This window comes from Hipposideros armiger, unplaced genomic scaffold (assembly GCF_001890085.2).
Source record: "Hipposideros armiger isolate ML-2016 unplaced genomic scaffold, ASM189008v1 scaffold_53, whole genome shotgun sequence".
Classification (NCBI taxonomy): domain Eukaryota; kingdom Metazoa; phylum Chordata; class Mammalia; order Chiroptera; family Hipposideridae; genus Hipposideros; species Hipposideros armiger.
The window spans coordinates 4,416,281-4,432,566 of record NW_017731403.1 but is presented as its reverse complement, the minus strand read 5'-3'; the positions used below and the strand labels follow the sequence as shown (position 1 = coordinate 4,432,566).

Below are 16,286 nucleotides of genomic sequence, written 5' to 3'. Positions count from 1 at the left end.
TTGATTTTCCACGGGAAGAGGAGCTTGTGGATTCTACTCAACAGCTCAGATTTACTGTTGAATTTTCGTAACATAATTGACTTGTAAAGATTCGGTGGTTTGAATGGTATCAACAGACTGGAGAAAAATTAAGAAGTTCAGCTGTTACAGCTTTCTAATTTCTTCCCCATGAAACAGCCATCTCTCTCCTGAATGAGAGCAGTGGCCTCTCAGTGGCCTTCTAGCTCCATTCATTCATTTGGCTTTCCAGACGCTGGGCGTTGTTCCAAATGCTGCATGTGGAAACTGACCAGAATGGCCATTGCCTCTACCTGCTGGAAACTTGTCAGTCTATCGGGAAAGGCTGATTGCTAAAGAACTAACTACGATAAAATGGGATGTGTGCTACCAGAAGGAGAAGTACTCAGTGTTGCCCAGAGCAGCACCTTCCCGGGTTGGGTATAGAGGGTGTGCTGGGGGAAGGGATGGCCAGTCTGTCCCACAGCGCACTTGGTACACCCATCTCTGTGGCTGTGTGAGGCACCCCTGACTCCCAGCTCCCTCTTGGATCCCTGCTGTTTCTGATAGTGTGCCTCCACTTTCCTTCCCACCATCACCTCACATCTAGGAGTCTACAGCTACCTTCTCCATGGCCTCTCTGTGTGTGTTCTCTACGCTGCCTCCAAGGTGATCTTCTGAAGTCTTCTGCAGGTCAGGGCATGTCCATCCCAACCCTTCAGGGGTCCCTCGCTGCACTCAGGATGAAGTCCTAGCCCTTTGACGCCACACCTGACACGCTTCGTAATCTGCTGTCCCCTCTATCTCATGCTCTGAGCTTGAGCCACACTGCTCTTACAGCATGCCACGTTTTCTCTGGCCTTCCGAGAAAACCTTGCATCCTCTGTTCTCATTGCCTGCAGCCATCCTTACTTTCTGTTCTTTACCTGCTTGACTTTTGATCCTCCTTCAGGAAGTAGCTTAATCATTATCCACCTCAGTGTGTGTCAGAATGATCTGAGGGCTTGTTAAAACACACATTGCTGGCCCCACCTTGAGAGTTCCTGATTCCATCTGTCTGTGGTGTGGCCTGATGACAGTTTGCACTTCTGATAATTTCCCAGGGGATGCTGCTCATCTGGGGACCGCAGTTGGAAGACCACTGGGGCACATCATCACAGGGCAGCTGGTTTTCCTTGCTCCCACCGCGAGCTCCTCACACCCACTCACATCACACCTTTGTGGTCACACTGCATTGCAACCCTTTACTTTCCTGGCTTCTCTTCTAGTCTAAGCTTCTGGAGGGATGGCATTGTTCTTTCTCCATGTATGTTCCCAGTGCTTACGAAGTCCTGGGTGCCCAATAAACATTTGTCAAAGAATTAATATATAAATGAAAAAGAATTTTATCATTGAAGGCTTTAATAAATACACCCCAGGACATTTTTAGCGGCTAGTTTTTCTGAGAGTTTATCCCCAGTTATGATGATATAGTCTTATAGCAGGCTTTTGATGAGGTCAGTATGAGTTTGGTTAACATAAGAGCCAGTTAACTTTGTGGTTTTGTGTCCAAATTCTAGAAAGGTCTAGGGATGGAGCTCACTTTAAACCCACTATTGTTTCTGGAATGACTCAAAAATATGTAGTTTGTTGTTTTGTAGTGGCTCAGTCTGAAAATATGTGTCCAAAGGAAATGCAGGTGTCATTTAAGTTAGTAACCATAGTGTGAGCATGGCCTCTTTATTTGAAATAGTAAATCATATGGAACTGAAATTAAATGTAACCAGATGTTTAATCATTTCTCCAAGCCAGAGGGAGGTATAGCTAGAATACTTCATTTACTTATTCATTCTGCATATGTTTATTGAACACCTACTATGTGCCAGTAGGCCCTAGGGCTATGGCAATGACTAAAACACCTTCTGCTGTCTTTGTGGGAGGTGCTATGAAGAATATAGGGATGAGGTGATGTGATGCAAAGTGCCTAATTGGCTCCTTTAGATGGAATGGTCTGAGTAGGTGACTATTAAGTTGTGTCCTGAGTGACAGTAAGTGATGGATATGTCAAGATCATGACATGGAGTGGAGCAATTGCCGGCCAAGAGAATGGTGCAGAAGGCCTCATTTTAAAACATGTCTTCAAAGAGCTCCTCTGCCCCTGTAGCTCTGAGCATTGGGTTGATGTCATCTTACTACTGTGCCTGCTTATTCAGGCCTCAGCTCTTATTTCCATGGCCTCTAAAGCTGTGCTTCCCAAAGTGTGTTCACCTAAACCCGAGAGATTGGAAATACATTGTGAATAAAGGTTTCTGTCATCAAGTTCATCTTCTCTTTCCATTAACATACGAGTATTCAAGAAGTCCTGCTGAAAAGAAGATGGTTCACTTCATTTAATGCAGCATTTGTTTGTGGGCCCATGTTGCGTAGCCTCCCCAGAACAAGTGTTTCTTGGTGCACACCTTGGACAACCGGCTGTAACAGTCCTGCTTTGTGTCCACCTGAAAGAGTGATTCACGTTGATGGAGACTTCTGCACTCTTTACCTTGCACTCACCCTCCAGTGGCTGTCTGATCGTTGTAGAGGATCTTTGTGTGGGATCTTTGGTGGAGACAGGATTTCTCATGTCTCTCTCATGCCTTGTGCCCCGTTGGTCAGTCCCACTGACTTGGGTCCAAAGGTAAATGGCATTTAGAGTCCTGGAGATCACTGCTCATTTGCTGCATTCAGGAAAGAACTGGTTGTAATGTCACATGGGACTCAAGCCGTTGTATGCCTTTGCCTCTGTTAACTTACTAGAGAGTGGTTTTTGACTTGAGTTGTTCAAATTATGACCTCATCCTATCTTCTTTTGGGTATTTAGACATTGCCTTGGATGTCGGCTGACCCTAAGTAGAAGCAGGGAGAGAGGACTGACTTGTTGGAGTTGCTGAAGGTGAGCATCAGGTATGAGAAAATAAGCTTGCGGTCAGACTGGGTTAACACTATCCTGGGTTTTCGCTGACATTTTGGATTCTTAATCCCGACTTAAAAATGTGTGACTTTTAAATTTGCTTTAGGTTGAGGTATGTTTAGTTTTGGCCCTTCCGGTAGTCAGAGCCGATCGACTGGGTCTGTCTTTTTTGAAGAGTTTTATTCTCTGATAATCATGGGGTTCTAGTTTGGCACAGCAAACTGAGAAAGGAACAAGGTGGAGGCAAGCTCACGGAAAATTTTCATTTGAGGGAGAGCCCAGGATGAGTCGTTTTGAGAAGAATATTTATGTAGGTAGAATAATTGAGAGTGAAAGAGCATTTGGCTCAGTTGTCAGGGATAAGAGGAGGCCTCTATCCAGTGCTGCTGAGTTTTTATGCTGGGGGCAATTTCCAGAAAGAGGCAGGGGGACTTAGAAGAGGATTAAAAGAAGCTGCAGATATAAATGGAACAACCCAGAAACAGTCCACCCAGGGTGGGTACCAGGCCCTGAGTGCGAGGGAGAATTTGGGCTTGGTGTCCCTTCTAGTTCTGGGAACTTGGACTTTAAATTCAGAATTATTGGTCCTTTTGGGGCCCCCTTGTTGGGTTGCTCTGTTTTCGTGGCGTTCGTGCTCTCCCTAAATGAGACAGGAAATTTAGCATAAACAGTGGATGTGATGGATAACGTTACTGTGGACAGGATCTCTATGATATCAATCATCTACTATCCCAAAATCAGGGGAGGAAAACTTCCGCATTCAAATTAAATGTATTCCAATGATTAGAGCAGACAATGGACGAGCCGTGGTGCAACAAAAGTAACACTCGCTGCTCTTATTCATGAGACTCAGCAACTGGGTCATTGTCGTTTTCTAAAAATGTCTCTTTTTCTAGGACTTGAGGTTATTTCTAGTAAAATAAATAAAGGAAGTCTTGCATTCCATCAACTTACATATATTTGTCTCCCGATCAAAGTCGTCTCCTGCTGGCTTGAGTTTTATTTCAGCTTAAATCATTTTCCTTTACTGGTACTAGATCCTACTGTTTATATATATATATAGTTACAAGCCACAAATAGAAATAAGAAACAAAAATAAGACGTGGAGTTTTATTGAACTTTATTTTTTTCCCCTTAGTTTTGAGAACATGTGGATTGCAAGAAAAATCAATAAAAAAACAAAACAAAACTGGGGAGAATGTTGATTTGTAGCATTATTATCTTTATTTCCTGTAAATAAAACAGGATTTTCATTAGATGCTGCTATGCTGTTTTCCGCTGAGAGATATACTAGTAGGATGGATGCCTACATTTGGGGTTTATATACATTTTTACATAACATTTAAATGATTTTGTATGAAAATTTGTGAAGTTGTCTTCTTTCTGCACCAGCTATTAAACAATATGAAACTGTCTTGCCAAGAACAATTTCCTGATATCAGAGTGAAACTTCAGGCAATTTCAGCTTATTTCTAGCATAAGAGAGCTCGGTGGCTACAGGTTTTCATGAAAGCACATTTATTTTTCCTTAGTGTTGACCTTGACAGTTAATTTTTGAAATGCTTGGAGATATATCATTTTGCTAGATGGTTAAATTAAAGAAGGAGGATACACAATGTAATGTAATTATATAAATTTCATTTGCATAAAGCAAAAGATTATGAAAGAATGAGTAGCAATGAAAATGGAGTGGTTTCATGGTGAGATTATGGATGATTTTGTTGGCTTTCCCTCTCTTCTTCCTCCTCAACCATCCTTAGTGTTTTTATATTCTTTTAGGAATGAGGAAATGGGGTAAAAACAATTCTAACATGTTCATTTTTATTTCCTTCTAGAGCAGGGGTCGCCAAACTTTTGAGACAGAAGAGCTAATCCTGTCCCTCGAAGTTTTGGGAGACCTATAAAACAAATGAAATCACCATTATGTGCATAATAGCCTTTAAAAATTTTATAACTGAAACTATGATAGTTTTATTTTCATTTTCAGTTTTACTTCAGAGCCACATGTATGTACCCAAAGAGCCGCATGTGGCTCGCGAGCTGCAGTTTGCCGACCCCTGCTCTAGATGATGTGCTTTTCTGGGTATTTCTTCAAAGAGACTGACTTGGAACAAAAGAGAACTGGCATTATGCTTAGTGAAAGAAGCCAGTCACAAAAGGGCAAATATTGTTTGAATGTACTTATGGTGCCTAGAATAGTCAAAGTCATAGCAACAGAAAATAGAATGGTGGTTGCCAGGGGCTGGGGAGAAGGTGTAACGGGAGCTATTGTGTAAGGGGTCCAGTGTGTCAGTTTGGGAAGATGAATAAGTTCTGAAGATGAATAGTGGTCCTGGTTGCCCAACAATGTGACTGTACTTAATGCCACAGAACTGTACACCTAAAAATGGTTAAAACGGTAAATTTTGTTAAGTATATTTTACCACAATAGGGTTTAATCTAAAAAAGAAAAAGAGAAAACAGAAAAAGAACTGGTCCTGTGTCCTCATGAGCCCAGGTATTATGACCCAAGGAGTCTTGCCTTGTCAGTATAGAACCTGAGTTTGTATTGGACTGAAGCTGCTCCAGGCATGTCCTAACTTCAGTGCAATCTCTGAGGGGTGGGGAGACCACGGACCCCTATAGCTGGGGAGGGTATGGGTGCCACTCACCTGGATCTGATACTGAGCTCCTGTCTTTTCAAAAGCTTTCTTTTGTGTGAAATGAACAGTGATCCAGACAAGTATAAAATTGTGACTTGGGTATGCTCTATGTGGGGCATGTTTCTGGCTGTGTGTATTATTGACTTCTACTTGGGAGATGAAATAATTGGGTAAAAAAATTTATCTTCATTGGGGATGTCCGCAAAAGCTGGTACCTTTCCTATTTTTTCTGTTGAATGTACCCTCAGAGGCAAGCAACTAGGTGGCCTAACTTTTCTTTTGCCTTGTCCATGTTGTTCTAAAGAGAACTTAGATTTTTTATTTTATTTTAAAGATTTTATTGGGGAATTGGGGAAGGGAACAGTGTTGGGGAGTTGGGGAAGGGGAACACTGTGTTTTTCTATGACCCATCAGCTCCAAGTCAAGTTGTTGTCCTTCAGTTTTAGTTGTGGAGGGTGCAGGCCCAGCTCCAAGTCCAGTCGCTGCTTTCGATCTAGTTGCTGTGTGGAGGGAGGGGTGCAGCCCACCATCCCATGTGGGAGTTCAACCGGCAGTGTTGTTGTTAAGAGCACGTGCTCTCACCAGCTGAGCCATCTGGTCGCCCTTTGGCAGCTCAGCAGTAACTAAGCTTGGGCGCAGTTCACTGGCCCATGTGGGAATCGAACCGGCGACCCTGTTGCTCAGAGCTTGCGCTGTAACCAACTGTGCCACTTGGCTGGCCCGAGAACATAGATTTTAGATCTAGACCGAGCTGAGTTTTAGTTTGGGCTGTGCTGTGGGATGGGGGGGACAGTTGGTTGTCCTTCCTGAGCCACAGTTTCTCCATCTGTGAAATGTCTAGAATGATACCTACCTGGTTGGGAGGGTTTACTGTGATAACATGTGAAAAAGCTATAAAGTGCTATAAAATGCTATAAAGTGATCAAGATATAATATTTACTTTCTTGATTTCCAGTTGTTGAAATGGTCAGTAGGTTCACCAGACATCTAAATAAACCCCACATTTGTTATTGTGTTATGGAAGATGGTCCTTGATCAATAACTTATGCGTACATACTATTCAGGATTAAAATATTTTAAAAGATGATTCTTTCAGGAGAGGCTGATGGGGAGACATTTGTAATTGGTAGTTAAGTTTTTAATGCTTTATATTAAACTACATGGTCTTGGTTTTTATTATCTCCACTCTCTCCTTTTATTATCATCAGAAAATGTGGAAGACAGTCCCTCAATGTATGTGATGCCTCAGATCATAGTTTGATAGGTTTAGAATACCTATAATTGGGATTTGATCCTGGGTCAGTCTATGAGTGTGGTGACTAAACAAGTTACCCTTTTTCCCTCCCTGTAGGAGGATCCTATAGAAATTATAAGGGTTAATGTTTATTGAGCACTTACTGTTAGACGGTGGTCACTGTGACAAATGAGTTTTATGAAGGATATCATTTGGCGCCTCACCTCTGTGAGGTAGCTGCTGTAATTATCCTCAAATACAGGTCAGGCAGGGAAGCTGGGGCTCACCAAGTTTGTCCAAGGGCACCCAGCTAGAGCAGGTGATAGGATTGGTCTGAATATAGATTATGAGGACAGTACTTGACATTGAGGAAGGCACCCAGTAAATGTGAATGCAGACTCCCCACTCCCTCAAATGTCATTTCCCTAAGACACAAGAGCCACTAGGTTGCAAAATCGGGATTCCCCAAGGAGGGTAGAGAGTGTGTAAGGACCAACCAGTGTGAGCAAGCTCATGTCAGAAGCATGAACTGTATTTAGTTGTAATTGTAGTTCTGTGTGTGTGGTTTTTTTTTTGTTGTTGTTGTTTGTTTGTTTCTGATTCCTTTTTTAAACGAAGAAAATTTCTGATAATATACTTTTTTTTTTAAGATTTTATTGGGGAATTGGGGGGATGGGAACAGCGCTGGGGAATTGTGGGAAGAGGAACAGACAAGCTGCTGTCCTTTTGTTCTTCAGTCTAGTTGTGCAGGACGTTGCTTCACTGGCCCATGTTGGTATTATCACTGCGCTCTTCCTGGTTGAGGCAGATTGGTCGCCGGCCACTGGACGGCCGCTCACGGTGGCTCTTGGCAGCTCACACTGGCTGCTGGCCACTCACACTGGCTGCCAGCCACACACGGTAGCCCATGGCAACCCACTGCAGCAGGGGCTGCAGCCTACACTGTCACTGGCGACTCACGGCAGCCCAACTCCAGGTCGAGCTGTTGTTCACCAATTTAGCTGTAGAGGGTGCAGGGTCACTGGCCCTCATGTGGGATCCGAACCAGGGCCCTGCTGCTCAGAGCTGGTGTCCCAAGCCAGCTCTTAACCAATGTGCCACTTGGCTGGCCCCATAATATATTTTTAAAGGATGTAACTGGGGTTATGATGTTTTTCTTTAAGAAAAAAATCAGTTATTTCTCTAATCATTGAGCATTCTGTCCATAATATACCTGCTCGGTATAATTACAGAGGATGAGCTCCAGTTGCCAGGGGTGAACAACTGGTGGTCTCGAAATGCTCTGTAAATATATTAGCCTGAAAATTGCATTGTAATGTGGTGTAGTGCTAGAACAGAATTTTACTTGCTGTATTATTCCCTGTTAATAATGATTCTTTTTCTAGAGGAAGGCTAATTTATTTATTTTTTTAAATATAGGTCATTTGTTTCTTCCAAAATAACTGAACTGTCCTTTGGACAGTACTTCCATTTCTATTTGAGTCAGGATAATTGATGAAATACAAGAAAGCAGATCAAATTTCAGGCTAAAAATTTGATTTTAGGAAGTACCATTTTCCCTACCATGTTTGCTTTGAGTAGCTTTTACCTACAGTGCATCCTGACCTAAATGCTATATTTTAATATTTAAAATGAGTTAAGTCAACTTATGTGGTGTTTTTTCCATCAATGTGATGCTAGCAAAATGTATTTATTTAATTATCAGTGATGTTATCCAAGAAAACCATTTCAAAGAATATTTCCTGAGTAGTAGGTTGGTTAACAGTTATTCAGGTCAGAGAATTTTCCCAAGTCTATTTAAAGGGCTTAAATTCTGAATTAGCCTGTTTTGGAAATTTCTGGTTGCTTCCCTAGCATACAGAGAAAATCAGGCTGCTGGTGTGTGGTGAATATATGTCTCATAATCATGAGGAACAAAGTCTCATAATCCAGATGAACAAAGCACTATTGATGTAGCATGAATGTATACGTTTGACTCAGGACTCTAAAAGGATAGGGAAGCTGTAAATGGGAGAAATTTGAAACCCATCCATCTACTTGAATAATTGTGTACTTCATTTACATTTTTCCTTGCAGAATAATTTTTGTTAATCAAAATTTGAAGGTTGTGTGTAATCTTAAATCATTAGCCGTAAACCCCAAAGAATCATTAGCTTTCAAAAGAAATGGGCACTTCTATTAAGAGTTTTAAAAATTAAAATAGCAAATGATTATAGCTCACTATTATAGAATATTATTTCATTATTCTTTATTGGTCAAAATTCAAAGATATTGCCTCAAATGGAAGAAATGGAGGTGTATAATAAATTAAGAGAGTGGGAAGGTAAGCAGATTATGAATATTTTTCTTTAATTTTTTTTGATATATTAACTGACTTCCATTCTAGGGAAATACTTACTTTTGTAATGATAAAGTTTCTCATTTACTTAAAGTATGTTTACATTTTGGTTGTGTTCTCTTTACCTTGTATGTAAAGAAATCCTTGAATCTCAAATCTTTAGTCTTTCCCTTATTCAGGAGAGCGATTTGAGAACTGGCAGATCTTGCATCAATCGAAGAGGGTAACTATTTAGGGAAACGGAGTCATTTTCCTAGATCTTTTGAGTCATTTCTATGGCTGTGTTGTGTTCTTGTTGGTTGTGTTCTCATTTCTATGTAGCCTATCTGTAATGCATTCAGTTGTGTCTCCCCCCCCACCCCCAGAAAAGATACCTTGAAGTCCTAACCCCTGGTACCTGTGAATGTGATTTTATTTGGAAAAGGGTCTTTGAAGATGTCATCATGTCAAGATGAGGTCATACTAGAGTAGCATAGGCCCTTAATCCATTATGACTGGTGTTCTTATAAGAAGAGAAATTTGGACACAGACGCACAGGGAGAGCGCCATGTGAAGACAGAGATACACAGACACAGAAGGAAGACGGCCATGTGAAGATGGAGGCAGAGATTGGAGTGATGCTGCTACACACCATGGAATGCCTGGGGCTAGCAGGAGCTGGGAGCACCTGGGAAGGACCCTCCTCTAGTGGCTTTGGAGGGAGCATGGCCCTGCCAACACCTTGATATCAGAATTCTAGCCTCTAGAAGTGTGAGAGAATACATTTCTGTATGTTAAGCCACCCAGTTTGGGGTTATTTGTTATAGGAAACTATAGGACTTTAGAGTCAGACTGCCTGATTTTGAATCCTGGCTTCAGTTATTGTAATGTTGTAATCTTGGGCAAGTTATTGAACCTCAGTGCCTCAGTTTCCTCCTCTAAAATAGGGCTAAAAAAGAATACCTTTCTTATATAGTTGTTTTGAAGGTAAAATACCATATTTCCCCATGTAGAAGACGCTCCCATGTATAAGATGCACCTTAATTTTGGGGCCCGAAATTTGAAAAAAAATGTATTACATAAAGTTATTGAACTCAAGTTTTATTCATCATAAAATTCATACAATGCCTCATCACTGTCAAAACTCCCAAACATTAGCTACAACCGCTGTATAAGACGTACCCAGTGTTTAAACCCCAAATTTTTCGAAAAAGGGTGCATCTTATACATGGGGAAATACACTAATATATGTATAATACTTTGAACAGTGCCTGGTGCTATTATACGTAAAAAAAAAAAATCCCAATCATTTTAAAGCTATTATAAATAGAAATGATTTTTGATCATTCAACAAATATCTGTTGAGCTTCCTTTTTAATGACAGGCCCTATGAGTATCCAGGGTGAACCAAGCAGACAGGATCCCACCCTCACAGGTCCTCCACTAATAATGTGAAGAAGAAAGATAAGTGGATTCCATGTGGCATCTTTATGGGCAAGAACTGGTCCTTTTCCCTGGACCTTGGAGAGTCTAGTGCAGAACCTGTGTCTTGGAGTGGCTGTGAGCATGGAGCCGGACTGCCTGGGGTCAAATTCTGGTTCTTAGGAGCTCTGACCTTGGGCAGTAACAGAAATTTAAATTTCTCTGCCTCCACATTTGCAAAATGGGGACAATAATAGTGAGTTAAAATATATCAAGTGCCTAGAATAGTAAGCATTTAGTTAATGCTATGTTATTTGATGAACTCGGAAAGATCGCACATTTGTAGGTTCATTCTTTTGATAAGCGTGGAGAATTCAGGTACAGATCAGATGCAGCTCCTTTCCACATAAAACTCAGTCAAGTTGGGGGAGATTTATTTATTTACACGTTAGTGTAATAGCATCTGAACAAAGACAGTGGTGGTAGAAAGTAGAAAGAACATGGTTAATTTTCCTGGAAGTATGAGGGATGGTTTCCCAAGGATGAGTTGTAGAGGTTAAATTGGAGTTTGCCAGACAGCAAACAAAGGAGGGAAAGAACATTATGGGAAATGGGAGCAGTATATCCAAAGGCAAGGCGTCTTAACACCATGGCCAGTTCGGGAGACACCCAGTGGTCACTCACAGTAGTACAAAAGCTGGATTCAAATTCTGCCACTTACTGCTGTGTGACCTTAAGCTACTTTCTTGACCTCTCTGTTTTGCTGTATTTTCATCTTTTAAATAGTGATAACAGGCTTTGGGAGGATTAAATGAGTATATTAATTTTAACTACTTAGATCAGTGCTTGGCCAAAGTAAGTGTTCAAAAAGCATTGGCTCTAATTAATGTCATTACTCTTGTATTTGCTATTAGAAGATAAGATTAAGAAGGCTCATGTAACCTTAGTTGAGTGCAGTTATTCCTGGGGACTTGTGTAAATGCTGCACCCTTGAATCCATATAGTCTCTTGAAAACAACTTTCACCATTTGAACATTGTGATTAGGAGGTGGAAAAAAAATGCAGTATACATTGTTTAAATAGAGGCAAAAAAATGATTAAAACAGGCCAGACATTGGCACAAAGCTGTGTGCAGATTGCTGATTAGGCAAAATAAAAAAAATAAACAGCATATTGAGCCAACATAGTCTTGTTTTGAAATCTGGTGAACCACCTGTATCTTTAAGCAATCAATTTAAAGATGATTTTGGTTTGTTGTTAATTGTCTCCAAATTATCTGGTGACATCAGACTGTGTTCTAAATCAGTGTAAGTTTATAAACAACCACTACCGGAATGCAGCCCGCTGCTGTTGCTGCCTAAGTTGGTATGTGTTCAGAGGTGAAAGGAGGTGTATGACCCCAGGATTTCTTTGGATACACTAATTCGAGCTGTGGAAGGCAAATGCATGATTTCAGCCGTGGTCCCTGCTGCTTTTATTTTTAGTTTTTGAATTGGGTTGGGGGGGGTCATTTCCAATTGTGGTTGTCTTTGATCATAGTGGGCTTATTATGACAAGACTCAGGCAAAAAGAAAATAGAAAGTAAACATCACTAGAAATTGCAACATCTGGAAATAATATAATAATTGTTAAGACTTGGATTAGAGGTTTCCAAGCCTTCTCTTGCTTGCAAAAAAAAGAAAAAAGAAAAAGCCCTTTTTTTTTTTTTTTAAAAAAGATTTTATTGGGGAGTCAGGGGAGGGAAACAGGGTTGGGGAATCAGGGAAGGGGAACAGACAAGTTGCTGTCCTTTTGTTCTTCAGTCTAGTTGTGGAGGATGTCACTTCCCTGGCCCATGTTGGTATTATCATTGCGCTCTTCCCAGGTGAGGCAGATCGGTCACCAGTCACTGGATGGCCGTTCACAGCGGCCCTTGGCAGGTCACGCCAGCTGCCGGCTGCTCACGGTAGCTTACGGGAGCTCACTGCAGCCTAAGCCGTCGCTGATGACTCATGGCAGCCCAGCTCTAGGTTGAGCTGTTGTTCCCCATCTTAGCTGTAGAGGGCGAAGAGTCACTGGCCCATGTGGGATCCGAACTGGGGCCCTGTGTCTCAGAGCTGGCATTCCAAGCCAACTCTTAACCAGCGCACCACTCGGCCGGCCCGATAAAGGCCTTTCTTGACCGGAGGGACAGCTAAGACCAATATTGGACACACAGGGCAGGCTGAGGAGTGAGGCTTTTGGGGAGCTGCTTAATTAGAAACCATTCTGGACTATTCAGGACAGAAGCAACGTAATAGTAATCATGGAATTGTCGTAAATTAAATTAGTTTCAAGTGTTGGTGATAGTAAGTAACTGGCCAGAGGTTGTATCTATTTATTAGTCATATTTATTTAGTGCCATCTAGGTGCGAAGGATACAGCAGTGAACACAGCAGACAAATTCCAAGCTTTTGTGGGGTTTACAACCATGGTCAGGATTTTAGACAGTAACTAAATAAAGTAAATAATTGAGATTACAAGGTGTAAATGCTGTGGAGAAACAATGAACCAGACTAGGGATGGAAAAGTGGGGTGGGGGGGAGCTTGTAAGGAGGGGATGCAATTTTAAAAGGGAGAGGAATCAGAGAAGAGTTTACAGAGCACGTGGTGTTTGACTCAGACTTGATAGGGGCGTGGGAGGATGGCCAGTGTTGTGCCCATTTGGGGAGGGAGTGAGTGTTCAAGGAGCAGGAGATCTCAGCATAGTTAGAATGGGGTGAACGAAAGCAGAAGGAGTATTTGGGATCAGATAGATGAAAAGGTGGGGGTGAAGGTGGTGAAACATCCTGCACGGCAGGTTAGGCCATTGAAAGGACCTTGACTTTCATGCCAACTAAGATGTGAAGCTGCTGGAGGGTTCCCGGACAAGGGTAACTGTTTGGCTTGCATTTTACAAGAGTCATGATGACTGGTGAGGTTAGATTTGAGGAGTGCTGGGTGGACCAGGGACATCAGTCAACAAAGACTTGTGGTAATCTGGTTTGAGAGATGATGGTGTGTTCGACAAGGGTGGTAGCCGTGGAAGTGGTGAGTTGTTTGGATTCTTGGCATACTTTCCAAGTAGACCCAACAGATGTTATTGATGTGTTTAATGTGGGGTGCGATAGAAGCGAGGCATCAAGGATGATTCTCAGGGTATTAGTCTGAGCAGCTGGAAGTGTGAGGCTGCTCTGAATTGAGATGGAAAAGACTGTGATTCTGTGGTGCAGGTTTTGGTGGGTAATTGTCGTGCACTGAATATTTGTATCCCCCCAAATTCATATGTTGAAACTCTAACCCCAGTGTGATGACATAGGAGGTGGGCCTTTCGGAGGTATTTAGGAGTAGAGGAGAGCATGAGGGTGGAGCCCTCATGAGTGGGATCAGTGCCCTTAATGAGTCCCCAGGGAGCTTGCTAACGCTCTCTGTTCTCCACCATGTGCAGATAGAACAGGAAGTTGGCAGTCTGCCACCTGGAAGAGGGTTCTCACCAGACACTGAATCTGCTGGTGGCTTGGTCTTGGAATTCCAGCCTCCAGAACTTTAAGAAATAAATTTCTGTTCTTTTTACAAGCCACCAGTATACTATGGTATTTTGTTATAGCAGCTCAAATGGACAAAGACAGGGCAGATCAGGAGTTGAGTTTCAGATAGTGTTTAATAGACATCGACTTGGAGCCCATTGGAGACAAGGACCCGGAAGTTGGACCTAGGCATCTAGAGCTTAGGGGCAAGGTCTGAGCTGCAGGTGTAGGTTTGGAAATAAAAAGGTCATCTAGGGAGGGAGTGAAGGTGAAGAAGACTTGTAAGCCTCATACTGACAGATCAGGGTTGGAGAGATGAGGAAGTACAGAGGAGACCGAGAAGGAGTGGCCAGTGAGGTGGGAGTGTGATGTCTCAGAAGCCAAATGCAGATGTATTTCAAGGGACAGAAGTGACCAGCTGGATCAAATCTAAAAGTAAATCACATCTCTGTGTAAAACTGTAGTAATTATTGAAAACTTATATGTATTCTTTAGGTTTTATCTTATTTATTTCTCAAGATATACTGAATCGTGTTAAGTATAAATGCCCTATTCTCTCTTCCTATTCCCTGTAGATAGCAATATTAATAGTTGATAGTCTGGTTAGCCTTCCAGGTGTGTGTGTGAGAAAGTATTTGTGTATCTACGAGTATATTGATATCTGTGTATCTTTATCAATAAATTTTTGTCTCAACAAAATATTTCACATATGCAAATATCCCAGTAAGTAGAGACTAAATGTATTAGGTACTAATGTACCTACTACCCATATGAAGGAAATGGGACCACTGTTCTGGATGTCTTACAATTTTACTTCCTTATTATTGCAGTTAGTTCTACTATTTTTGCATGTGTTCTACTACTTTTATTTTTATACACACACGCACGTCTTGCCTGTGTGCACGCACGCGTGTCTTCTCTCTCTCCCTCCTCAGGTTCATCCATCCTGCCCAAGGCCGTGCTGTATTTTTCCGACAGCTGCTGTAGCAGCAGCAGCAATGGTCTTGTACCCAGCTAGGTCCTGGGAGAGCCACAGAGGTAACGATGCAGAAAATGGCAGCCTCCGTAAGGGATGTGCTACGCTTGCTGATGAAAGTAGCCTTGGGGAGTCCCAGGTTTCCATTTGGAGAGCTCAGGAATGCCGGTGCGGTGCGAGGATCTCAGTCTAGGGAAAGGTCTGAGGCATTGGTTTTCTTCAGTCCTTGCTTCAAACCCTGCCTCTGTCCCTAAGTGTGGTCATGGACAAGTCACACCTCATTTTTTTTTACCCATGGACTGGGGGCATCAATTCTCACCTTAAAATGTTGTGAGGATTTTAGGAGATAACATACATAAAGAAAGGGCTTATCACATAGGAGGTACCAATTACATTCATTCTTCCCCCCACACCTTTCTTATTTTTTTCCTATTTTGCTGTTAAGGTAATGGGTGGATGAAAAAGGTTTGGAGATATATTATTTAACATACCCTGGTTATCTAGAAAGGAACATAGAGATTAAAGAATTTTAGTGCATAAAGTAGCTGACCCGAGACTAAAAGCTCTGCCAGTTTTTTTTAAAATTCAATTTCTTAGCCAGTAAGCTTTTATGTTTCACTGTGAACAGGTTCATTGTCAAGCTCGCAGTGCCAGAGGTTTGGTGGTCTTCTGGAAAAGAACAACTAGAAATCAAGCCTCAGTTACTAGTGCCGTGCCCACCTATGCTATTCTCCTGCCTCAGGAGAGAATAACAGTTCAGAAGATTCAGAGCATGTGCTCTTAATTGTCAACATCATTTGACTAGATACCATCAGGTATGGTTGGTGAAAACAGGTCCTTAATCACTGTGGTAAAATGAAGGGGTTGAAAATGAACAAGTGGGGAAAAACTCACTTCATTTATTTTGTCATTGCTGACAAATAACGAGTCCTGCAAGTGTTTCCTACTGGCATTGGCCACCGCAGTGGGGGATGTGACTGAGTCAGGACCACCCAACACGCCAGAGGCACAATCCAATGGCACTCCCACCGATGGTTCTCAGACTTATCGCCCCATTTGGTGAGGGGCTTGAATCTTCTTTTGCACTTGGGTTTTCTAGGGAGGGTTGGGGGAAAAATAAAAATAAATGAATGCATAGAAATAAACTTGGAAAACAATTTAATAGCTGTTGACATTGTCAATGGATCCCATGTTAGGCAGAGGAATTAAATAGGCTGTTACTGATTGTTTGTAACCATGGTTTAA

The 16,286-nt window shown here is 41.9% G+C and overlaps 1 protein-coding gene across 19 annotated transcripts in view; it reads left to right on the top strand.

The window, feature by feature from the left end:
• The window catches only part of APBB2 (amyloid beta precursor protein binding family B member 2), a 360,720-nt gene that overhangs the window by 9,654 nt on the left and 334,780 nt on the right, over nt 1-16,286 (top strand). For 15 of the 19 annotated variants that reach the window (XM_019640761.1, XM_019640770.1, XM_019640765.1 and 12 more), the window contains exon 2: nt 2,837-2,919. The exons of 2 other annotated variants lie outside the window; for them this stretch is intronic. The gene's annotated coding sequence lies outside the window, so the exon portion shown is untranslated. The remainder of the gene's footprint in view (nt 1-2,836; nt 2,920-16,286) is intronic. 2 more of the 19 variants (XM_019640756.1, XM_019640752.1) reach the window with 1 other exon arrangement.